At 38.4% G+C, this 26862-nt stretch overlaps 1 long non-coding RNA gene and 1 pseudogene across 1 annotated transcript; both read right to left on the bottom strand.

Annotated features, from left to right (window-relative positions):
• Positions 1-654: 654 nt before the first annotated feature.
• LOC148853264 (uncharacterized) lies at positions 655-2534 on the bottom strand (annotated as a pseudogene).
• Positions 2535-5044: 2510 nt separating this feature from the next.
• On the bottom strand, positions 5045-25993 carry LOC148853265 (uncharacterized). The gene is made up of 2 exons (XR_016099947.1): positions 25595-25993; positions 5045-5420 (listed from the first exon to the last, which is right to left on the bottom strand). It is a non-coding gene; the product is annotated as an uncharacterized LOC148853265 (long non-coding RNA).
• Positions 25994-26862: the final 869 nt, after the last annotated feature.

A 26862-nucleotide genomic window follows, 5' to 3' on the forward strand; every position in this document is an offset into this window, starting at 1 on the left:
GGTCAATTGCACAAATCATGATTCTTGATTTGAATTCCAAGATTCACTTTCTTTATTCCATTCCTATCCATGAGATGAGCCCACCATCCCCCAATATAATTTCAAAAAACCCATTGAGGGAAAAAAAGTTATTATGGGCCCACGAATAGGATCTCATCACGGGTTGGTCCACGGGGAAAACCTCTTGTTTTCCCTTGTTCCTCCCTTTTCTTGAGGAACCTATCTTAGTGCCTTAATGGTGATTTTTTCAAGAGATCACCAACTCTCCTCTACTCTTTTTTTACTGAAAATTTTGATCCCTTTATTGAATATCATCAGCTCCTTAAATAGGAGATTGCAAGAAGATAAGAGTCCTACTTTTAGGAAGATTCCTTGCTAATTAGGAACACTCCCTAATAATCTATCCTACTGAACTGATAAATTAAGATAAGACTCCCTACTAATCCATACTACTGAAAACAATACTGAACAGATAAGATAAGAATTGTATCTAGCTAGAATTAGATAAGATGAGAATCAGCAAATCTTGCTCCCTTTATTGCTGTTGTCGGCTGAGATATTTCTTCCCAATAAAAGCGTCCACATCATTACTCCCCTCCTGGACTAAGAGCTTGTTCTCAAGTTCGAACCCGGGATATGTGTCTTGAAACTTAGTCAAAGGAATCCCGAATAGGTGGAATGATTTTGCCCTCCTGGATCGGATTCCAATGAAGAGGGTTCATCCTCAGACAGCTACAATGAGATACCAAGATTTCACCATGCATAGCTGCATTCTTTGCCGCGGGCAACTACAGCCTTAAGGTACTTCTGAGATGTCTTGAACCGTAGAGTACAAAGATTGTGAAGGCCAAGCTGGTGCCACTGAACTGCATCATCTTGATCCTCTTCTATTGCCTGCTTTAGTGTGTACAGAGCTCGCTCTTCCACTTCCGTCAAATCATTATGTCCAGTTTCAAACGTTGTTGCAATTTCATGTTGAGCCTTGTGAACCATGGCAAGTCCTACCCATGCTATCCGAAACTCAATTGTTGCAGAGTCCCCTTCTCTGAGTATTGAAGCCATTTCATTCGCAGTCCATGAAAGTTGTTTAGTGGGATCTTGAGACATTTCTGCATCCTTGATATGATGAAGCACAACAGCAGATTGAGTTGACATGCAATTAGGCTCCAGTTTTGCTTCCTTCTCCAAGCACTTTCCAGCACTTCTATGATCACCAGCCAAATAGTATGCATTAGCAAGATTCGCCCAGATATGTGCAACACTAGGATTTGATCTGACTGCAGCTAACAAACACTCTTTTGCAATACTTGCAGCCACAACATGATGCATACAAGCTCCTTCACCATCACTTGCCCCAGCACCTGCAACAACTGAACCATATTTACACAAAAGAAGAGATGCGTAATTGATTAGGGCCGTAGGATGGTTTTGATCTTTTAGAACCAAATCATGAAAACATTTCATTGACAACTCCAAGCTACCACTTTGAAGATAAGCAATCCCAAGATTTGCAAGGGAGTCCAAGTGGTTAGGAGCAATAGACAACAAAGAGGATAAAACTGATATAGCACTCTATAGACGGCCAGTTCTAATAAGTAATAAATCAAGTGCATTCCAGACAGATGTTTGTCCAATATCTGACTACACTGACTCCTTCAACTTAGAAATAATTTCTCCAAGTTCTTCATGCGTAAGTTCTTTATCGGCACAATGATCAGTTGTACTTCCTAGCAGGAGGCACTGTGCATGATGAATTTGAACCAAAGAAAGTAACTCAGGCCTGTCAATCTCTTCACCACTCCGAAGTAATATTTCTGCTGCCTTTTCATATGCTAGCACTGCCTTCTATGGCTGACCCAACCTCTGATACATTAGGCCAAGTATAAAATGTGCATAGCCATTTTTAGGTATCTTCCTTGCAACATGAAGCAAACCAGTTTTATGGTTGCTAACTTTTTCCTCACAGGATGCTGGAGCCCCTTGACAGTGTTGATCGGAATCCATATCAGGCCCACATTCAATAGAACATTTTCCCTTGTTAATTCTTGAATGACACTTCCCTAGTTTATTTAACCGTTTAGCTTCTCCTTCTGTGGCATCAACCACAGCGTCTTTACATATTGAGGTACTTTCTCCCCACAATTTTCTTCCTTAATGCTCCTGGTGGAATCAGGAGGAGCGATGGAGGCACAGTCATCATCATCACTTTCGAGAGGGTCGACATTGAGGTCAGCGATGACGACCTTGGAGTAGTTGCTCTTATTCTTCTTTGAACTCTCGTCGATGGAATCCTCGACGACACCGAATTCCTACTTAATCGGGACATTCTGGGTGTTGCTAACCTGCGCTAGGGCAACAACTTGCTGCTCGTCGGACGATTCTACCATGTCTGGTCGGCGGCCGGTTGTGATTGCAGCCCCTTCCGGGTTCCTTTCCTTGCTGGAAAAGTACAACTCCATCAAGCGCCTTAATTCTCGGACGTCGTCCTTGATCTCACGCACCTCCATGCTATTTTCCACGATCTTGAGTTCCATCCTGAATCCTAGTCTTCAACTGCTCAAGGTCACCCATGACGCCTGGCTTTGATACCAAATTGTTATGGGCCCACAAATAGTATCTCGTCGTAGGTCGGTCCACGGGAAAAACCTCCTGTTTTCCCTTGTTTCTTCCTTTTCATGAGGAACCTATCTTGGCGCCTTAATGGTCATTTGTTCAAGAGATCACCAACTCTCCTCTACTCTTTCTTGATTGAAAATTCCGATCCCTTTATTGAATATCATTAGCTCCTTAAATAGAAGATTACAAGAAGATAAGAGTCATATTTTTAGGAAAACTCCTTGCTAATTAGGAATACTCCCTAATAATCTATCCTACTAAACTGATAAGATAAGATAAGACTCCCTACTAATCCATACTACTGAACTGATAAGATAAGATAAGACTCCCTACTAATCCATACTACTTAAAACAATACTGAATAGATAAGATAAGAACCGTATCTAGCTAGAAATAGATAAGATGAGAATCAGCAAATCTTGCTCCCTTTACTACTGCTGAGGGCAGTGATATTTCTTCCCAATAAAAGCATCCACATCAAAAGTGACAGGATTCGTTGTACATGTTTTTTTTTTTCTCTTTCTTTAATTTTGAGGATTTTAGCATAAAGAAACATATATTAATGAAGATCAATAAAATAATTTGCTTTGTCGCTTTTTTCGCTACCTCTACAACTGTGTCATTGTTGGACAATGTGTTTCTGCATATTAAATGCTTGCCTGTTAGAACCAATTTATCTAATACTGAATTTGGAAGTGCTTTTAACTTTGTTTTATTCTTCGGGTTGGCATTCAGCGAACTGTTGATAGGATTGAACACCACGATCTCCCTAGTGACATTTTTCGATCTATGGTTGAAAATGCTACTCTATTGTACAGTGATGGAAACGACTATGAAGATCTTGAAGAATTATATAGTGATGAATCTCTTGCAAATGTACGTACTTAAGACATTAACTCAAATAATTTTCCCAAAGTATTTGGTACTACTTGAATACAAAATTTCTTCTGCCTTTGCAGGAATACATCCAAATGCTACGTCGTGATATATGTTCGCGTCTCTAGGGGCCCACAAACAAGTCTTAACTTTTAGCTTGCTGCATGTGACATGGGTTGGTATGGTATCCGCTGTTTTGTATGAATTGGGTTATGTCCATCTTATGCGGCAACTCTACAAATCCAATGCACATCTGCCCTTATATCCAAATGTCATGTAAAAATTAGGTCAGGTTTTGAAGTGAATTTATATCCAGTTGAAAACTATTTGTGGATTTAATGTATACTTTCGATGGAGCGTATCAATTTTCAATGACTGAATACTGCACACTTCTCTAAGAGTCTTGAAATGCAAAATTCATTGTATTCACACTTGAAAAACCTTTTGAAACATTTAGCTAAGAAGTTATGGATAATGGTTTTGCATATTTTAATGTGAGTTGGGTCATTTCATTTATTTTAATGTGACCAAGGTGTTTTATGATGCAACTGATGCAATCATTCCAGAGACTTGAAAAACGACATTCCATATTTTCAGCGAGCATAGTGGAAAGCCATTTCTCTGAACCATGGTTTGAAGTATTGAAACATCCAAATGTATCGGAAGGGATGTATCTGCAAATTGGTATCAGATGCAAGAAAAGCAAAAAGAAATGAACGGAAAAGTACGGGGACAGGTTCAATGCAGATTTTTGAACGTCACTGCAGATTTATAAACGTTCAAATGTTAAAAACTCTTATTTTATCCACCAATGCCCATCCATGAATTGATATTAATTCTGAGCTGGCACTTACACCAATTATACTTTGGGCCTAAAATTTTTGACCCTGGGCTGAATTGTCCCAAAAATGAATCGTGTGTTATAGATTAGATGATGTGTAATTTATAATACAATATAATCGACTTAGGCAAGTTGGACCCAATGGGCCAGCTTTGAAGGTGAAAGAATTTACAACTATTTAATAGATGGTTTATATGAAGCAAATTAGAAAAAATTAAAAAAATATATATAAGTTATATGAAAAAATGTATAGATTGTTATTAGTGATGTCCTTGACGGCCACTAAAAATCACACGTTGGGCTTTTTAGTGGCAATCATGATTTCTGCTAAAAAGTTTTAGCGGCAGTTTTTATTTGTACTGGCAGCCATGAAAACTACCGCTGGAAATTCTAGCGGCAATTTGCTGGCTGCCAATAAAGTCTCTAGCGGTAATTTTAGTGATCTCTGGCTGCCGCTAAAAGTTATTTTTCTTATAGTGTACACTATTCTGTTGCGGAGTAGGAGAACATTAACTTTGATAAATTGTTCCCTTTCTTTCAAGGAATATTGTATATGCTTTTCAAAATACACCTTAGTATTGTTAGGCCTTAATATCTTGATGTGACTTTGAAATTGTATTTTAATCATCTTGAAGAACTTTTAAACAATGGAAGGGACCTCATATCTATTCTTCATTTGGTAAAGCCAAGTATGTCTAAAGTAATCATTAATGAACAATATAAAATATTTATAACTGCCCATTCATAAAATAGATATGTATGTCCTCCAAACATCAATGTGTATCAAGTTGAAAGCAACACCACTCCTATTGCTTGTAGGATATATAATTATACATTGTTTTGAGAGATGATAGACTTCATAATGCATACCCAAAGTAGACCTAGATTGACATAAGTTTGGAAACAAAAATTTAATAGACTTAAAAGACGCATGACCAAGGTGATAATGCCACAACTTCAAAAGATTCAAATTTTCATCTTGACATTACTCAGTCTGGCATAGTAATCCTTGCTCAAAGGTTTGATAAAAAAGGTAAAATCCATCAGTTCCATTTCCAATTTCAATCATCATCCCTGTTCTCATGTCCTGAAAAACACAATGAGAAGGAAAAAATGTCATTGAACAATTATGGGATTTGGAAAGAGTGCTAACAGATAAAAGATTCTTGTACAAATGGGGAACATGAAAGATAAATCTTAAGGAAAGATCACGAGTGAGCTTAATCTCCCCCAAACCAGAGATAGGGTTTGATCAAAAAGGTAAACTCCATCAACTTCATTTCTAGTTTCAATCGCCCTCCATGTTCTCATGTACTAAAAACACAATGAGAAGGGAAAAAGGTCATTAAACAATTATGGGATTTGGTAAGAGTGTTAACAAATAAAAGATTCTTGTACAATTGGGGAACATGAAGGATAAAGCTTATGGAAAGATCACGAGTGAGCTTAACCTCCCCCAAACCAGATATAGGGTTTGATCAAAAAGGTAAACTCCATCAACATCATTTCTAGTTTCAATCGTCCTCCATGTTCTCATGTACTAAAAAACACAATAAGAAGGGAAAAAGGTCATTGAACAATTATGGGATTTCGTAAGAGTGTTAACAAATGAAAGATTCTTGTACAATTGGGGAACATGAAGGATAAAGCTTAGGAAAAGATCACAAGTGAGCTTAACCTCCCCCAAACCAGAGATAGAGGTTTGAGATCCATCTACTACAATAGTTTTTCCTTCCCCTAAAGCCAACTTACAAGAGGTGAAGTGGGAAAGCATACCAATCATATGTGCACTAGCTCTAGAGTCCACAATCTAGGATCTAAAATGGAAAAGATTGACAAATAAGTGCAATACCTATTTTCACAAAAGGTAGTGGAAGGATTACTAAAACTAGTAGAGGTAGAGGGCCCAGACTTCTCAAGCTAAGTCAATAGAATCCTGAGCTTCTCCATTACATCCAACAGTAGCAAGATGAGCATTACCCTTCTTTGTAGTTTTAAACTAGCCAGGCTTCAAATGTGGATTCAATTTCCAACACCCGTCCTTCGTATGTCTTGGCCTCTTGTAGTAATCACATACCACGTCATCATGCTTTTCATTAGTACCTTGTCTATTTGTACTGGGCTTGGCCCTTGAAGACATGTAGGTAGAATGATCCATCACCGGGGTCTACATCATAGAAACCTTTCTACTCTCCTCTCCCTATACTAAAGAGTATGCATTAGCAAGGGAAACAATACCCACACTCAAAATATGTTGTCGAGTAAAATCATACTCACCATTCAATCCAAGTAATAAGTCAAACACTCAGTTCTTCTCAACATACTTCTAATATTGTTCAGTGTCCTTAGGGTTCTTCTATTCCAAGTTCTCCAAATGGTCCATTTCCTCCCATAAAGGCCGCAAAGAAGAGAAGTACATTGCTACAGTCCCCTCCCCTTGGTGCATATTACAAGCTTCTCTTCGGGGTTAGTAGACTCGAGCTGTATTTTTTGCTTGGAAGTATGTGGTTGAAATATGATCTCAAATATCCTTGGAAGTGAAGAGGAATATATAATTACAGGTAATATGTAGTTGCATTGAACACACCAACCATGACATAACCAAAGAAATATCTTATTCCCATATAGCAAGTTTGAAGTGATTACCTTTTAGCTTATCTCTACCAATAATAAATCCCAGCTTACCCCTACCTTCAATATAAGTTTGGCTAATTGAGACCATTCTAGGAAGTTGGTTCCATCAAGTTTTACAGTGGTTATCATACCATTGGAGACATCGACATTACCCAGAAGCATTTCGGAAACAGTTTGTAACTTCTTAGGCACATACTTTGGAGTTGGGTCGGCCTTTAAACAGTCCAACACTCCAACAACCAAGCAACACACACAAGACCCACAAAATATGGGAAATACTTGGCTAGAATCCAATTGGAGGCCCAAAACTGAACAGTTGGTTTTATATAAGGGAAAAAAAAAAGACCTCCCAAAGAAAGACTAGAGGTTATAAAAATGTGGAACCACTTCCCATACCTTTAGTGATGCCAAATAAATCAAAACCAACAAGGAGGAAAATTTCCAAACATCAAACCTATGTTTTACTATAACTTTTTACTATAAAATCCGGGAAAAACCATAGACACATCAGATGAAGATAAGAACCATACCAAAATAACCTTAAAATCAGGGTGCATAAGAGTAGATCAAACTCAAGTGATGCTGCCAATACCTATACAGGCTGCTGACATCATTCGATGGTGGTTTGATGTCAGTAGATCTTCTTGAGTTTGGGAGTTGGCAGAGAAACGTAATCCAAGATTTCTTCATGCTCTGACACCAAGTTGTCAGTGTAAGAAGAAGAAGAAGAAAAGTTATGGGAGAGAATTGGGTGTTATTGTTCACACCCAAAATACAAATAATAGAAAAAGACAACAATACCCCTAAGGAAATGCACTTCCTCAACACATATTAGTCTTGAATTCAGGTTTTAGAACCTTGAACCTAATTTTTTAATAAATTATCAAATTCATAATTCAATATCCTAAATTACTTTTATATCAATCAAGCTATGAACTAGCTAGTTTCTCGGCCTTCTCCTAAACACCCTATGCCCTCTATGATTTAACCTCTATTAGTCTCTCCTATCTGTGAGAAGAAACCTTGAGACTACAAAGAACAATCCTCTACCTCAATCAGGACATAATCCATGTGTAGAGGCCATAGGTTGCAGAAACAGTGCAAGAGCATCAAAGTGACATGCATCCCCAAGGATTCAACACAACATCATCCCTCCCCAAAAAGATATATATAAAAAAAGAGAAAAAAACTTACCTTTAGTTGTGGGTGTGGGTATGGTAGGTTTTGTTTATTCATGTGTGTGTGTGAGAGCGAGATTTGTCTTCCAACCTACGAATTTTGTAATATTCAAAACTCTTTAATTTGACCTTATCTTTGAATATTGCATAAGGAATTTAGGATGAATTTTAAATGTTGTGAATGGATGCATGGTTATGCTTGCAATGTTGGAAAAGCTCCTATTGATATTCATTAAAAGTGGTTGCAGGCTTTTGCAGATTATGGATCCTATTTCCTGAAACACTCGCTTTCGGCTCTTAGAAGATGGAATTGCAGGATTCCATGAGATCCTTCTCTCAAATAATGAACTAAGAATCTAAGCACGAGATTGGAATATGCTTGGAAACTTCTTCACATGAATTAGAACACTAAGGTTAGAATATGAAAAGTCGGTTTAACATTTATCTTTTCCTCCATCATGTTTATCAAAATCCATCTCTTACAAAAGTTTCTTTGTCAAGTTTCTTCTTGAACTATTTGTCAGCTTAGATGGGCTGGAATTCATGCATCTTCATGCTCCTAACAATGGGAAAGCTTGTAAATGGTTTAAATAGATAATCAGTATCTATATCTATCTATCTATTTATATTCGGATTCTGAAATTTCAAGAGCGAGTTCCCCAGCCGAAGAACAGAAAGCTCGGCACAGCATTGCCAAGCATCAAAGAGCCTGGCACCCTTCCTCGGCACAGCACCACCGAGCACCAGAGAGGCCTAGGCTTCAGAGCCCAACTCGACGCCTCGACACCTTCATTAGCACAGTGTTGCCAAGCATCAGAGAGGCCAAGGCTTCAAAGCCCAACTCGACACCTTGGCACCTTCCTCGGCATGGTGTTACCAAGCATCAGAGAACTCAGTACTTTCCTCGACATTGCGGAGCCCTTTTTTTGAATTTTTTGTTTTTATATTCCATGTCATTTTTGAAACAACCAATGAGATGCACGTTCCTGATAACCTAAATAATATGTTCTCCTAAAATTTATCCTAAACTACCTCCCCCACTTTCTCTAGAATTATCTCTAATTCCTATTTATCTTCTAAATTATCTATGTTTCCTATTTATCCTCTCCCCTACTTTTTATCTATATCTATCTAAAGAAAAATTTTGATAAAAATTCTAAGAATTAATTAAACATTCTAACAAAATCATATAATAACTTTAAAATATTTATTAAAAATACAAAAAAATTATATATTTACAAAATATATCATGAAATTTTGTACTAACAATTTAAATTATGTTTTCCCAGATTATGAATTTAAATGATTTTCAAATATTTAATAATACATAATAGCTTTAAATAAATAGAAACCAAATAACAAAAAACTTAAATATTTTATACATTATTTAAAGATTTATCATAACTATAGTTTAAATAGTTAAAATAATGAAATGATCTAATAAATAATTTTATATTTTTTAAAAATATATCACGAAATTATGTAATAACAATTTAAATTGTGTATTCCCGGATCACCAATTTAAATGCTTTTCAAACATTTAATTTTTAAATAAATAAAATTCAAATAACAAAATTTTAAAGTATTTTATAGATTATTTAAATATTTAAATAACTAGATATTTATCATATCTAGATTTTAAATAGTTAAAATAACGAAATTATGTAATAAACTTAAAAAATATATATATTTATAGAAGAAAAATAATTATAACATAGTATTGAAATTAATAATAATTTGATATAGTACAAAATTAATAATGAAATTATGTAATAATAGTATAAATTATGATTTTATGGATAACTAAATTCTATAAATAACTAATATTTAAAATTTTAAATATTTTACATATTATTTAAGTATTTAAATAATTGGGTATTTTAAATAACAAAACATTTAACATAACTAGATTTTAAATAGTTAAAATAAAGAAATCATGTAATAAATTTAAAAAATTTCTGAAAAGTAGAAACATAATTATAACGTAATATTGAAAATAATAATAACTTAATGTTTTTACATAATATTGTAAATAACTAATTTCACTTATATCAAGTAATAATTCGAGAAAATAACATTCAAAAAAATAATATTTATCAATAATAATTTTAAACTCTTAATCTATATTTATTATATATATATATATATATATATATATATATATATATATATATATATATAAATATATCAGAATTAGTATTTACTATATTTCGATAATTATTTATTGTTTTTGTGATAAATGTATTTTCAATGATTATGTATAAATTTATTTTATTTTGTTATTTAATAGAAAACTTTCAATAATTATTGGTGATTAAACTACTATTAGTGAAATTTTAAAATTTAATTTATTGTAATTATTGTATTTATTACATTTTTGTTATAAATTATAGATTATATTTATTAGAGATTAAACTATTATTTAAGATTATACTATTTCTTGACTAAGTTAATATATTTAAAGTACTTATTGTATTTTTTCATTATTAATATGCTTTCAATAATTTGTATTTTTGCTATCAATTTTCAATAATTATTGGAGATTAAAATATTGTTATTTATCAGAGATGAGACTATTAGTTTAGCTGAAATTATGAGCGTTCATGAGTTGGTTTAGTCCGGTCATAGGCTATTTGGCCAATCAAATTCACATGGTCAGGTTGGGGAGTTGGTCAGTTGAAAGTCTAAAACCAACTGACCTTTTGTGAAAACCGACCCACTCAAGTTGTATTGGTTTGGGTCGATTTTTTGTTTTGGTTAATCAGTTCAAAAGATTTAAACTTAAAAATTTAATTTAATTTTAAAAATTATAGTGAACTTATTAAAAACTAAATTTAAATGTTAGATTTATGATATAAAACATTTTAGACTAAGAAATATGGGAAATTTTCCACTTTTTCATATTAAAAATTATATTTAATATATAAAATATTAATATTTATCCATGGTTACGTTGTTCGATTTTAAATGGTTTACAAATGGTCAAAGTGAAATTGATCCAACATGGTCGAATTGGGAAATTTTTTAACCAAAGTTGACCTAAAATACTAGAAAACCGACCAACTCGGGTCAAGTTGATTGGGTTGGTCGATTTCATTAATTTGATGAATAAACCTAACTGAAAGTAATTATTGTTATTTTTGTATTATAAAAAAATTATTAAAAGTAATATATAAAATATGAATAATTATTAATTATTTAAAATTTTGAAAATATAAAACAATTGTATACTCTTATGTGATTCTATTAAGGTCATTTATTAGAACACATCTTATAGTTTTACATATTTACTTAAACCTACCTTATAATTTTCATTTTATTAAAGCGTCTCATATATTTTACATCTTATTTACATATTCAACATTTCATTAAGAAGTGCATGTTTTGCCATTAGGCCCACGATTTTTAATTCAAAAATACCCTTAACACTTTTTTGTATATAAAACAAAATTAACCAAATATAGCTAATAGAGTGGGTGCCCGTGCCTTATAAAGTGCAAAAATGATATTTTTATTTTTACTTTCTTTTGACTAAATTTATTTAATTGAACATTATGGTCAACACTATCATTTTCCATTGTCATCTAATGGAAGATTGATTAAATCAATTGCAAATTGTAAGTGGTTTTTAGTAAAATTGTAACTATAGGGTAGATTTTAATAAATCCATGAAACTATAAGGGGTATTTTAGTAATGACCATTTTTATTATTTAACTTTTCCGTGCATCACATGGGTCCCCACTAGTTTCACATGAAATACAAGATTATGATTTTTCAAACACACATAAGAAACAGAAACAGAAAATGGATATGCTTAACAAACTGGAAAAGGCCGAAAACTCCAATTCAAGACCACACTATAGAAAAACAGAATACTTAATACCTGAATTTCATATTCAATCAACAGCTGTTCTCATTGTGTCAATCACTACAACAAATTTAATGTCTAGAAGCAGTTTAACAGTCTATAAACTATAGTGATAGCCAATGTAACAGTCTATAAACTATAGTGATAGCCGATGTAAGCAAATCACAAAAATGAATCAGTTTCCCTTTTATCTCTTTAACTCTTCCCGCCCACTCCGTATTGTGCATATCTCTCTTTCATAATTCGTTCATTTTCCCCTTTTCTTTGCAGAAACCAAGGAAAATCTACTCCAGAACCTGAAGATCTTTCGAGCTCAATAAAGTTCTAAAGTTAATTAAAACAATGTGATTTTGGAGATCTTGGAAATTTCTAACTCCAATTAGTTTCACTATTTATATTTCTAAATTCTGCTTCTATCTATTCGCAGAGGTGGAGGATCACGTAACCAAGATCTCCGTTTTAGAGCAAATGCATCTAACAATGATCCACGCCATGGAGAAAGACCTCTATCTAGGTTTCGGGTTCTTTTTAATTTTCTTTTACATTTTTTTCTTCCTTTGAATTTGCTCTTACCTTTGAAGATCCCTCTGCCAGTAGTCTCTACATTTTCCGGTGACTTTTCCGGAAAATCTAAATGATGGTGAATTTCTTAGGAAGGAATTAATATAATGTGCATGGTGTACATTATATTAATTTCCTTTTACATTTTTTTCTTCCTTTGAATTTGCTCTTACCTTTGAAGATCCCTATGCCTGTAGTCTCTCTCTCTCTTTTAAATGTAAGAAACGAAAAGGGATTCAGTTACTGCAAGGCCCGTTCGAACAACCATCATAGCCTTGCATTGGGAATATCTCCCCATAAAATAAAGAATAGAAGTACGGAGATGTTCCCGATGCAAGGCTGTAAAGGCTGTTCGAACAGTCTTCGAACCGGCCTCACAGTGACTGAAGCTGATCTCAATAATAGCTCACATTAAAATAAGAGATTGTGAAAAGCTCAAAGGTTTCTCTCTTTCTCTAATGTCTTGTTTAAATGTAATAATAACATGCATTAAAATAAGATGCCATAGAAAACCCAAAAATCTATCTCTAACAATATACATCTTTGTTAATCTAATCAAGATAAGCTATGATTACTATTTTATATTTTTTAAACAAAACAAAATATAAAAAAATATAAAAATAAAGAAAATAGATAAATAGCTTCATTCGAAAATTCTCTCAAAAGAGAAACATGTTGACATGGTACATCCAATTTTAATATATATATATATATATATATATATATTATAATTCCTATCAACAAAAAGCTTCATTTAGCTTGGGTGAGGTATTTCAAAGGATCTAACAATTAACCCAAGCTTCCAATTCCAAATAAATTCAACTGACACCCACCGATGACCGACCAATACAGGTTTGAGGTTTCCTAGTTGTTAAATACCGAAAAAAAAAAGGATTTCCTAGTCGTTTAATAACTAGAATTTCGGATTTAAATTTGGAGTTGGAGTTGAGTGGAGGGATATTTTTGACCGGGTCTTGGGTCGTGTTGGATAGTGGGTTGGGATACGAATGTTGGGCAGTAATTACTATTAATCATAGACCCCGCCTTATTCACTAGAACTTTATTTAATTTTTTGGAGTCTCAATGGATTTCAATTTTGGTTTTTTTCTTTTTTTGAGAAAATCCCAATCTTGTTGCATGGCATAGAAGAAATAATTGTATATCTTTTTAGGGGAAAATATCTTTTTTTTGTTGCTTTCTAATTTAATCTTCCCCTCCCCAATTTGCATCATGGATGTGATAATTAGCTTGCTAAGCATTCTGTTTTAATGAATCGTATACTAGACTATCTGGACATTTGGCTTTTGCTCCTAGTTTTGACAGAACCCTAATCTAAGTAATGTAAGTCTATGTTGATTTATCAAAAATATCAACATTGATTTTGGATTTTAGAGCAATTATAAATCTAATATGAGGTTTATGTTATGATTTTTCAAAGAAAAAAAAATAGGACAAGGTTTGAACCTGCGTTTAGGTCTGCCTTTTTATTCAAGAGCACATCACAGGATTTAACTTAGAAATATGTTTTGTATTTTCAGAAAACGAAAATCAATTTGTGGGAGTCTTGCATTTGGGGGTTGGCTGTTGAGTTAAAAAAGTAAATTTCAGATCTGGTTCAAATTTGGGTTAAATTGATTTGTATGCTAATATTTGAATAAGGGAAAATCAACCCACTTGTGATCTGTCTATCTGTTGTTTTTTAAAAAATAAAAATGGAATATATGTCCAATTTTTATATGATTTTTATTTTATAAAGATAGTTACATATTGGATTTCCAATTTGATTATTTACCCGAAAAGAAATTGAAAGAATGGTAGGATCCATCTAATGGACGCCATGAAGGGTGCGGAATGGGTGGGCGAATTTCAAAAATTTTCCTACATTCTTCCAACTGGGAATCATATTTCCTAAATTTAGAATACAATATTCAGGGATTATACGTGAACCATAATCAAACCAGATCTGAATCAAAAGAAAACAGGAAGGATTATACCTGATCCAGAGAAACAATATCTCCCAAAGTTGGTGTTCACGCCCAAAAAAGAAACCAAGATCCGCTTCTGCTGAAAACGACACAGCTGTGGATGGAACGGAACCAACAGGGTGCGTCCTACACACTGGATTCTTCGCAAGAATCCTCTAGAAACTTTGAACACCGAATCTTTTTTGTCTTTCTTGCAAAACTGTTGTCAAGAATTGATTTCTTAACTTCCTATTGCTGCAAAGATTCAATCTTGCAACAGGGAATGGCGGCTGCTAGAAGAGAAATCCAAGGACAAAGAGGGCTGAACTGTGTCTCTTCTCTCTAGAGTCTGTGGGAGATCAAATCTCAATTTACAAGAGGTATCTCTTGCATACCAACCCTAGTTCGAAATCTAATATTTTTGTTAAGGTTTCTCCTCTTTCTTCTTGATTAAGAAACCTCCTAATTTTTTTGAGGATTATCCCAATCCAAATCAGTATTTGAATAGGGGATAATCTTAATCTTATTTGCAGATTAAGTTAACTGACTCCTGATCTTATTAGGAGGTTACCAGATTCAAATCTAATTTGAATTTGGTCTCTTAGAGTGGATAAGGTTAAAAACCCAATCATTTTACTAACATTAATCTCAGATTCGCCCCATGAATAGGTGATCATATTAGCCCAGTTCGAAATAAGCTTTTAGCCCATTAAGTATTTAGTGTTTAACTAGTTTCAATCTGCTACCCAGTTGGGTTTCTTTGTATGGCGTGGGACCCAAGCATTGATCTACACACCAGCCACATGGGTTCGGCCCAGCCTTTATTACAAGGCCCAGCCAAATTCACTAAAAAACTCAGTGACCCCCTTGAGCCCATCACATGGACCCTATGGGCCCAACACTTACATTAAGTGGTCCTTGGGCCAAGCCATCTTATAAAAACCCAGGGACTGTGGGCAGGTGCAAGATTAGCCCATCAGGTATTATCCTAAATGGTCTTACACTAAACCTCTCAGCCCTTAATGATCAAGCACCGCCCGACAAGAGAAGACCTCTCCCTCGGCTGCAAGGAACAGTGCCGCACTCTCTACTCACATAGATCCCGGGAATTAAAACATTTTGCAAATCTTTTGAAACCGTACATATATATATATATTAATTTTGCAAAACAAAATTCCAACGATTGAAATAAACTGTCGGTAGTTTGGTTTCCATCAGAGAGAGTGCATTCCCGATCATTACCATTGTCCGACAAAGGGGTTGATCCTGTCACTATGATCACTCACTCAGATGAATTCTCAGACTGCCCCAACATGTCCAGGTTTTGATCCCCACTAAGGATCTCCCTGATTGACATATCAAAGACAGCCCGATCCGACACCTAGTGATGTGTCATAATCGAGTCCAGGGGTTAGGTGTAACTTTCCAGTTTTGCCCATCTGTCTCCAAGGTCTAGGGCAATACTGAAAATCTGGTCCGGTTCAAGGGTTCAAGCACCCATACTGCATGTGCCTTGGGTCTTACCATGATGACCTAAACAAGCCATCCCAACACTTGGTGGCACATCAGTATCAGCCTTGGTAGGATAAATCTCCCCAAACTTATCCAATGGCTGTGAACATGTAAAACTAACACAAGTTTCTGTAAATGTCCAGTTTTATGGTCTTACACAGAATTATACCAAACGACATGAATCAAACATGTACTTTATTAATTTACATTAAATGTCAAGAGTACATCAAAAATGGATTGAAGCTAAGGGCATACAAAACTGTCTAACAAAAATTTCCAATTTGATTTGTATTTTAAAGTTCTGAAGAAAAAGAATAATTTTTTACTTGATTATTTACCAAAGAAGAAATTTTCAATTTGATTTGTATTTTGGGGTTCTAAAGAAAAAGAACAATTCCCAATTTGACTCGTATGTTGGGTCTTCAAAATGGTTTTTGCAAGGCCTATTACAATTATTAAAATTCAAAATGAAGGCCAATTTGATTTTTAATAGGACATGGGATGCTAAAACTAATGCAAAATGGTGTGTTCAGAGTTTAAGTGAGAAGATAACCAATAACAAATATAAAGCAGTAAATAACTATCTAATCATTAGAAAATGAATAGTGATGTTGCTCGACCCTAGGTAGTGCAAGAATCGGGGTCACAATCAAATAACCCTTGCCAACTAGGTGGAGCTGAGGTGGAAAGACAAAGCCGCATAATGAGATCTACGAACAAGAAACATTTAGAGGCCCGAGGAGTTATCCTTAGGTAGGTACTTCAATGCTCAAGTTAGTACAAGGCAATAGGTAGTCAGGCCAAGCAGTTGGAGAACAGTGCTAGTCCGAGAAAAGTAGCAATATGAGAGTCAGAAGATGGATCCCTTACCTTGAGTGGGAGGTACCATTTTATAGCCAATGATCTGTGTCCTGATTGGATTAGGCCTCCAGGTTATGGGGATGAGGTTAATGGCAGAGGTCTTCGGGATAAGACCTAATCCCCAGTGGAGTTGCCCCCATCTACTCTCCTATCTCAGTCGTGTCTATCCACATGACGTGGAATCGTCGTGGCTAGAAAGGCGCAATGGGCCCTAGTGGTGACACAGTGCTGACGTGGATAAGGAGATAAGACAGGCCGTGGACATGACATGGTATTGATGTGGCCAAGAAGATAGGGCAGCCACATAGGCGCCACGTGTCATCCAAAGCCAAGTCAACCATAACCCAAACACAACTCCCCTAGTTCTGAAGTGGAGAAAGGTGCTTGGCCAACGTATAACGTGGAAGATGTCTTTAGTTCTCGACTGAGGAATTCAAAGTTAAAGTTTGGTTGAGCTTATATTCTAGTTCATGTGGTCCGAGGTTAGACCAGTTCATTTGGGCGGTCCAGTCGAGTCGATGGTCATACCGTCTCTGAAACAGGTTGTTAGAAGCGTCGCTTCGCTTCCCGAGGTTATGCACGTGTGAAGGGCGGAGGCGCCGATTGGTCTTCTCGAGCTTGTTAGAGCAACACTTGATCTTCACCGTCGATCTTGTTTCAATCCATACAATTGGAAGTTATAAATAGGGAGGGTAGATCATTTCTCCTTTGTCATTTGTGAGAGGAGTCGCTTAAAGAACTAGGCGAGAGGTGGTTTGCAGTGCTCGGTGTTTGCTTCAATTCCATAGTTTTAAGTTCAGTAAGATGTCTTCATTGTCCTTCTGTTGTTCTTCTTCCTCTAACTCCTCTTCTAGCATTAGTGCTTCCCATTACGAGACTAAGCCAAGTTCTTTCACTGAGGCTAGGGGCAGGGGCCTGAGGATGAGGACTTTGAGGGGGTAGATTTTGGCAGTCACTGAGGCCGAGGAGGATGAGGCTGGGCTATTGAGCATGGAGGTAGAGCTTCCTGCGTGGGCTGGCCACCGATTTGGGACCACCCCTTGTTGTTGGAATCCCCGGGATATTGCTTGGATCCGAGCTCTGTACAGCATTCCCGATGAGTATGAGTTGAGATGTCCGCAAGCTGGTAAGAGAACCACATATGCTTGGTCGGGCAAGCTCTGTGTGTATGCAAAGAGTCTAGAGTTTGGGCTAAGATTCCCTTTGCATGAGGGAGTAGTCGGGGTGTTTGAGTGATACCAAGTGCTGCCGGTGCAGTTGATGCCAAACTCTTTTAGGTTTTTGATCAACTTGATGTCGTACTACTTCATCCATGATCTCAAGCTTACCCAGGGGATGGTGAGCTATTTCCTTCAACTAAAGTATCACCAGTAGAGCTATTATTACTTCTCGGCTAGGCAACGCATCAAGGTATTGGTTGGGGCCCCGTCCTCAATGAAGTACTAGAAGGGGGGATTCTTCTTTGTGTGCTATCTCGTGGGCTCGCCCCTTCCAGCCATGCTCCAAGAGTCAAGGACTAAGGTGTTGTAGCCCAAGTAGCACCGGCTTACCGAGGAGGATAGGACGGCCATAAACACGATTGAGGAGGAGGTTCTCCGTAAGATGATGGCTGGGCAACAGAGGCACAGTTGGGGTGCTACGAGGGCCCAGTCCCGTTCTGAAGAAATTCCACCGAGGTTCGCCGAGAGGGCGTCCTGGTAGCAAAAGAGAGCTAGGCAATAGGGCGATGATGAAGAGGTCATGGTAGTTGACCTGAAAAAAGGCTATCAGTCTACTGTTCCCCCTTCTCCATGGGTGGACGTACCTAGAGCAATGACTCGACCCTCCACATGCCGAGTGGACCATCCATTCTAAGGACATGCTCGAGACAGAGGACATACCCAAGAAACTTCTTCGCAGGATCATGATGTTGGCGATTCAGTGGGAGGCTGCATAGATGATGAACGGTACCTTGGAGTGTTGGCTCCTTCACCAACTTGCTTCGGTAAGTCCGTGCTAATTCTCGATTTCTTGTTTGGTCGAAGATGACCGTGCTGATACGGTTTCTTTTGCAGAGCACTTGCTCAGCGGTTGTAGTGGTTGACTGCCTCTGAGCGTTGCAGCACCTCTATGACGAGGACCACACCGAGCTTGTGGGTCTGAAAGCTTGGTTGGCCAAGTTCAAGGTAGCTAGTGAGCAAACAGCCACGATGGAGGGGGAGATAGCTAAGCTGAAGCACTGAGTTGATGACCAGACAAACACAATCCTCAACTTGAAGAAGCGCATCAACGATTTAAAGGCAGAGTGGGAGCAGATGAAGGAGGTTGTTGATAGGGAGGTTCAGGAGATAGCTCGGTTCAAGGGCTCGGAGGAGTACCAGCATGAGATAGACGAATTCATTGCGAGCTCTTTCAAGATGGGGTTCACCTTTCCCAGAGAAGGGTGTTGTGTCATTACATTCTTGAGGTTGTGTAGACCTGGGGCCCTTATGACAATGCTACCCCACCCGCCGAAGACAGTACTGCCTTGGATGTGCCTGAAGAGAATGTAGGGGCTAAAGAAAATGAAGAGGCCATGGACCCCTTGCCAAGGATTGAGTTGTTGTCTGCTGCTACTACTACCTGAGTTTTTGTTTTGCTTTGTTCTGTTGTTGTTGTTGGGATGTTGACCATTTTCTATTCTTTTTATTTTATAGATGGCTCGGTATGCCAAGCTTAAAACAATGTACAAGCTTTAAGTATTTATTGGAAGTATGTTTTTTTTTTTGCTCTGAGCTTATGTACTGCCCTTCCCTTCTTCTTTTTTGTTGTGGACCTTGATCTTCTTATGATGAAGGTTAACTATGGTCGAGATCTTTGATCCTCGGTTTTTGGTAAAGGTGTTATCCGAGCTCTCGTCTCTTGGAGGGATGCTCAATTGCAGGTCTTGGGAGCTTTCAGCTCTTCATCAGCTAGCCGTTCCTCAACTAGCTTTGCTCTGATGCTTCTTCAATCGTGTACAAAGTTTGATGGCTGTCCTCTGGCCTCGAAAGGCGGGAGCGATCTTCTCTGTTTTAGGCTCTAGTCGCCAGTCAATCGAGTCAACTGGTTGGCTATACACTGTCAGGCTAGATAATGGTTATGCATTGTGGGCTCGGGCCGTTATAGATCAATCGAGTCGAAAAGTGGAAATTTTAGTTGTTAGGAGTTCAGTTGGACGGTGCATGTTGCGCAGTATGCTATGCAGTGTGTGTCGTGCAGTATGTGCGTTGTGTGTCATGCACTGGACAATCCACTTTGTAAGGAAGACAACACTTTATTAATGTAGATTTACTAATAGTACATTTGGTGGTTTCTGGTGTTCTAGCTCCTCTGTATGGGCCTGCCGTTGAAGTCTTCTAATCTGTTAGTGTCGGGTCCGACCACTCTAGTGACTCAGTATGGTCCTTCTCAATTTGGTTTGAGCTTCCCTTCGAACCTAGGAGTCGTAATACTTTGCCATTCTTTGTTGATATGAAACCATCTTTAGATGTGCTCAGTCTCATGCTTCTTTAACTAGTATTGAGCTGATCACCTCGTCTCCAGCCAAGAGGTAGAGCAACAGCTCATCCCCAAGTTTCGGCTTAGTGAGAAAGGTGGCGATATTAGGTACCTCTTCAACTCCTAGAAGGATTGTTCACACTCTTTGGTCCGCTAGAAGTCATTGACCTTTTTCAAGGCCTTGAAGATGGGCAAGCACCGGTCCGCAAATTTAGAGATAAACCTACTAAGGGCAACTACTTGCTCGGTAAGGTGATTCACTTCTTTATGAGTCCGAGGCAATTGCATGTCGAGGATGGCTTGGATCTTTTCTGGATTGGCTTCAACTCCTTGCTGGGTGACCATGAACCATAGAAATTTGTTGGAGACAACCCCAAAGGCACACTTGGTCAGGTTCAGCTTCATTTGGTATTTCTTAAGTGCCGAAGATATCCCTAACATCGGCTAGGTGGTGCTCGGACTTCTTGCATTTGACAAGCATGTTGTCGACGTACGCTTCAACGTTGCAGCCAAGCTAGTCCATGACCGCATTCACCAGCCACTGATAAGTAGCACCAGTGTTCTTGAGGCCAAAGGGCATTTCTTTGTAACAATACAATCTGCGGTTGGTGATAAAGGTGGTCTTTTCCTGATCGTCAAGATGCATCTGGATCTGATTGTACCCTGAGAGTGCATCCATGAAGCTCAAGAGTTTGTGCCCTGTCGTCACGTCGACGAGTTATCTATCCTCGGCAAGGGGAAGTTGTCTTTGGGATAAGCTTTGTTCAGGTCTGTGAATTCGATACAGATCCTCCACTTCTCATTTGCCTTTTTCACCATCACCATGTTGGCCAGTCAATCTGGGTACTTTATTTCCTAAATAAAGTCGACATTGAGTAGCTTCTAGACTTCATCATTAATGATCTGCTACCATTCCACAATGAAGCTCCTCCTCTTCTACCTAATTGGTTGGTAGAGTGGGTCGGCGTTGAGGCAGTGGGTGATGACCTTGGGGTCGATCCTCGACATATCTACCATTGACCATGAAAATACATCGGCATGGTCTCTAAGAAGTTGGATGAGGTCCTCGCGTAGACGGTTGTCCAGGAGAGAGCCGACTTGGACCATCTGTCATGCAAATTTATACTCTTGGTCGTAAGGGTCTCTATGATTGGCTACTTTACTCGGCAGGACTGTAGGTAACATTGTCGTGCTGCCCTCTAGTCTCCTCAGGCCACTCCCACTCCATATGGGGTAGGGAACTTCATGACCAAGTGGAAGGTAGACATAGAGACTTGTAAAGCATTCAAGGTCAGCCTACTAAGGATGGCATTGTAGGAAGATAGGCATTAGATGATAGAAAAATCTACCATGGTTGTTGAAGTGATCTCACCATCTCCGATTAGCAGGGGCAGAGTTATCCTTCCTATTGGCATGAGTGACTCCCCAAAGAGGCCCATCAAGGGAGTGTTGACTGGTGTGAGACAATCATTGTTGATGCCGAGCTGATCAAAGTCATCTTCGAACAAGATGTCAGTTGAGCTCCCAGTGTCAACTAGGATGTGTTGAACTTCATAGTTTGCAATCTCGGTTGGACCCCCCTAAGGTCATCTTTAGTGAATGTGACTAGTTCCTCTTGTCTCTTCTTTTGCTCCCTATTATCAATATCCATCAAACACATGTACCTCTTCCGGTCCAAGCTGCTCTCCCCTCTGGGAGCCATTCCTTCCAAGATCACTGCTATAACTCTAGCTGGGGGAGCTCAGGATGGGGCTTGGGACGCGGCTCCACCTTAGGAGGGTTGTCTTCTTTTATGTCAATGAAGCCCGCCAAGTAGTCATGCCTGATTAGGTCTTCAAGGTGGTACTCACGGTCAAGACAGTTGTTAGTCTCGTGGCCATGGTCTCGATGAAAATCGCAATACTTGTCACAGTTTCTTTTTTTGGCTTGGGTTTTCATTTTTTGGGCCACTAGACAAACTTGATGTCTCGGATCTGCATCAAGATTTCAGACCGTGGAGTAGTTAGCAGCGTGAAATTCCTAAAGGTCGAAGTTGGTGTGCATGGCCTCCTCTCTAATCCACAGTCCTGTCACTTGTTTTCTCAGTTTGCCATCTCTGTCTTTTGCTCCTTGGTGTCCCTTCCCTTCCTATTAGGTCATTCCTCCTCATCTCTTAGCTATGCCTGGACCTCCTCTGCATTGATGTATTTCTGGGTGTGGTTTATCAATGTGACTAATGTCTGAGGAGGGTTTTTGGATATGGAGAAGTTGAATGGCAAAGGATGAAATCCGTGCTATATGGCTGTGACGGACATAGATTGGTTCAAGTTCCAGACCAGCAGTACTTCGGTGTTGAACCCCGCCAGGTAGTCTCTGAGATATTCTCCTTTCCTTTGTCGCACCTGCATAAGGATGGCCGAAGTCTTCCAATGCTTCTGGCTTGTTGTAAATTGCGCCAGAAACTGGCTCTCCAGCTACTCCCATAATGCTATGGAGCACGGGGGAAGGGACGAGTACCAAGTCAGGGTCGGGCCTTTGAGGGTGGCCACGAGGGCTTTTCACATCAAGCCCTCAGATGAACCGTGCAGCATCATCTGGGCATTGAGCACTTCAACGTGTTCACCGGGATCGGTGTTCCCGTCGTACTTGTCAAACTGCGGTGCCCGCCACCCTATAGGGGGAATTTCGTCCACGATCTCTTTGACGAAGGGTGGCTCTTTGGTGGGTTGTCCAGTCGGTTGCATGGGCTGATCTACAGGTGGTGTCGCGCTCCTTTGGGCTTAGCTGCACTCCAACTCAGTTAAGCATTGTAGGAGCTCCCAGATCTTTGCATCTCTGTCATCTGGAACCACGGCATGTGTGGCTCTTTCTTTCTTGAGCTGCGTTGGGCGGCCTTTAACCAAACTAGACTCAACAACAGAGACCACCTGGGATGGCATCTGTTTGCCGAGCCTTTCCTTGGTCGGGATCCGAGTAGTCTAGTGAGTCCTACTACAGTTGTTGGGTTTGTGAGAGCAAGTAGAAGAGACAGACCTTTTCGCTCTATCTTGCTTTTCTTGGTCAGATCATGCTCCCTTCTTGTCTGACCAATGCATTTTGGGGTCCTCGGGGCGAGGATCGGCCTTCGTACATGTCAAGGCAATGGGGGGGGACGATTTGAGTGCGTGGCGCCACAGACCCCAGCGACTGCATCATCACCAAGATTTTGCCAACATTTTCTTACATTGCTTGGAATTGGATGGGGTCGACTGTTGTTGGTTGTGGCTACTGGGGTTCCTAGCATGAAGGGATGCAAATTGGGATCGGGCTACTAAATGCTCAAAGTAGTTTCCTGGCATCTTGATCTCTTCTTGACTATGCGGTGAGAGAGATTTAGGAAATGCCTTTTGTGTATTTCCCACAGACAATGCCAATCTGATGCTGCTCAATCCTAGGTAGTGCAAGAACCGAGGTCATAGTCAGATAACCCTTGCTAACTAGTCAGAGGCCTGAGGAGTTATCCCCGAGTAAGTACTCCGATGCTCAAGTCAGTAGAAGACAGTAGGTGGTCAAGCCGAGCAGTTGAAGAATAGTCTTGGCCCGAGCAAAGTAGTAGTATGAGAGTTGGAAGTTGGATCCCTTACCTTGAGTGGGAGGTACCTTTCTATAGCCGAAGATCTATGATTAGGCTTTCAAGGTTGTCGGGATGAGGTTAACCATCGAGGTCTTCGGGATAAGACCTAATCCCAACAAAATTGTCCCCATCTACTCTCCTGTCTCAGTCGTGTCTATCCACATGACGTGGAGTCATCGTGGATAGAAAGGTGCAATGGGGCGGTGGAGGTGGTGTAGTGCTGACATGGTCGAGGAGATAAGATAAGCCACAGATTGACATGGTGTTGACATGGCTGAGAAGATGGAGCAGCCATGTAGGTGCCACGTGTCATCTAGAGCCAGCTCAACCATAACCCGAACATGCAGTTATTACTAAAACAAAAGAAAATAACACATAAGCATGAACATGCCCCATCTGGGCCCCACTTATGGTCCAAGAATTCCCTAAAGGAATAGCCAGTCTGTGAACATCAAGAAAATGGCTTACTTGGCCTAGATTTGGAGTCGCCACCCATCAGATTAGGAAAAGGAGGTGATGGGACTCCGAGATGAACATTAGAAAGTGTGTTTGGTTTAATGGTGACTCCAAAGCCCAAGCACTAGCTACACCAATCCGGGTAAGGCCCGGATGGGAGGGGGAAGGGGTTAGGAACCCCTCTCCTGGATCCAATTGGTGGGACCCACATGGTATCCTAAACAAACATAATCCTGAATATACCATTATTTAATTGATTAGGAGCAAAGTAAAGTAGATAAGTAGAGAACAAACGTACAAGAGAATCCCCCACTAAATTATATTTTAATAATTTTTATATTTTATTATTTTTGTATTTATTCTTTTGCTATTTTTTAGAGAACCCTATTTGTTTATCTATTTTTAATTTTTTTTTCCATTTTCTAAAATTTTTTAATGTTTTATTTCTTCCTTAATTAATTAATTTATTGGTATTATTTTTACTTCTCTTTTTCTTGATTTGATTTTTTATTTATATTTCTCTTTTACTCCTGTTTATTAGTAGCTTACTCTTTCCCCTTAATCACATCCTACCTATCAAGCCATATACCCGAATCTGTAACTGGCACCCATCCCAATTCACAAATAAATGTTCTGAAGTTGTTCTAACTCCTCTAATTCCCCTTACTTGCTTATACATTTAGTTCCTACTATCTGCTAATATGGGGATATTATATCTACCATTAATAAAATGAACTACAATTCAAACCTAAACTACTGGGATCTAAAATGAAATCAAATTACATAACATGAAATTAGATTGCATAGCTAAGGATAAGAAAACAAAAATAGATGCTGAAGCCTCAACTGCCTAACAACCAAAATAAATTTGAAAACAATGCTAATGGGTATCCATACTGTTAACAACAGCCAACAAGAGAAATCTAAAAAAAAAAATTAATAGCAATTTAATCACTGCAAAGGTATATTTGGATCTAACGAAAGCATGGGAACCAATAAATAACTCAGGTCAGATTGGATCAGGGATGAGAATTTATGGGAGTGGGTTTCGGTGGAACCAACTCCAGCAACCTTTGTCCCCGACCTCACATCGTCACTACAAGAGCAAATATAGAAAGAGTTTAGTTCGGATTTACCTGACCGATTTGCAGATGCTGCGAACTAGAGCTCTTAGGATAACTTATGTGCAAATGGCAAAATTGGGCAGAACAGAGGAGGTTTCCATCTGCCGCCGGACGGATGAGAACGGTAGGAGAGAGACCACCGAGAATGAATGTAGGTTTCCTTGTTGCACGATTCATTGCAAATAGGTTTAATTGCTGCTTTCTATTGTAACTTATGTAAGGGTTTTTTCTTTACATAGAGTGCAAGTTGAAGCTGCTTTCTATTGCAAGTAGGTTTAATTGCTCCAGCCCACTTCTCATAGAGCTTTGGGTATTGAAGATAGGGTATTCAATACACAGTTGAATGCTTTGCTTGGGGTAGGATGCTTTTTAAGCATGACAAACTTTTGTTTTAGACTTGAGATATACAATTCCTAGCCTTCTTTAGCTTGAAGTTATGGGATGTATAGATAAACTACTAAAGTTCCTCTAACATGATTAAACTTGCCAACCCAGAACATAGTTTCTAGGCAACCCATTGGACCCACAAAGAAAACAAAACCACATCCTTAAAGTGAATCTGTGCAAGCAAAAGGTGGGTAATGATCCTCACATCTCGAATTTATAAGATCATTAATTGTAACAGATTCCCTTTGTGATGAAATTTGAATGAAGAATGCTCCTTTTGAAGTTATTGAAGATTATTAATTACAACTTTTGAAGCAAAAGGTGGAACCAACCACTGTTGTGAAGAATGTAAATAATAAAAAGATCTTTTTAGTTGTAGCGGGTTCAGTAAATCCATTAAATTTGAGTTTTGATTTATCTTTAAATCTAAGTTTTTATTAAGTAAATCTCTCTTTTAAAACCCATTAAAGGAGAAGGCACACTTATCCTTGTGTTTTCAAAATGATATACATTGATTTATCTTCGGTTGGGTCCATGAATGGTGTTAAACAGTTTTGTATGCCCTTAGCTTCAATCTGATTTGATGTACTTTTGTTATTTAGTGGAAATAAATAAAGTGCATGTTTGATTCATGTTGTTTGATTTAATTCTGTGTAAAACCCTAAAACTGGACATTTATAGAGACTCATGTTAGTTTTAAATGTTCACAGCCATTGGATAAGTCTGGGGAGATTTATCCTGCCAATGCTGATACTGGTGTGCCACCAAGTGTTGGGATGGCCTGTCTCAGCCATCAGGGTAAGACCCGAGGCACATGCAGTATGGGATTACTTGAATCCTTGAACCGGACCAGATTTCCAGTATTGCCCTGGACCTTGGAGATAGATGGGCAA

This window comes from Nelumbo lutea, chromosome 5 (assembly GCF_056320005.1).
Source record: "Nelumbo lutea isolate HS-2025 chromosome 5, American lotus-T2T, whole genome shotgun sequence".
Taxonomy (NCBI): Eukaryota; Viridiplantae; Streptophyta; class Magnoliopsida; order Proteales; family Nelumbonaceae; genus Nelumbo; species Nelumbo lutea.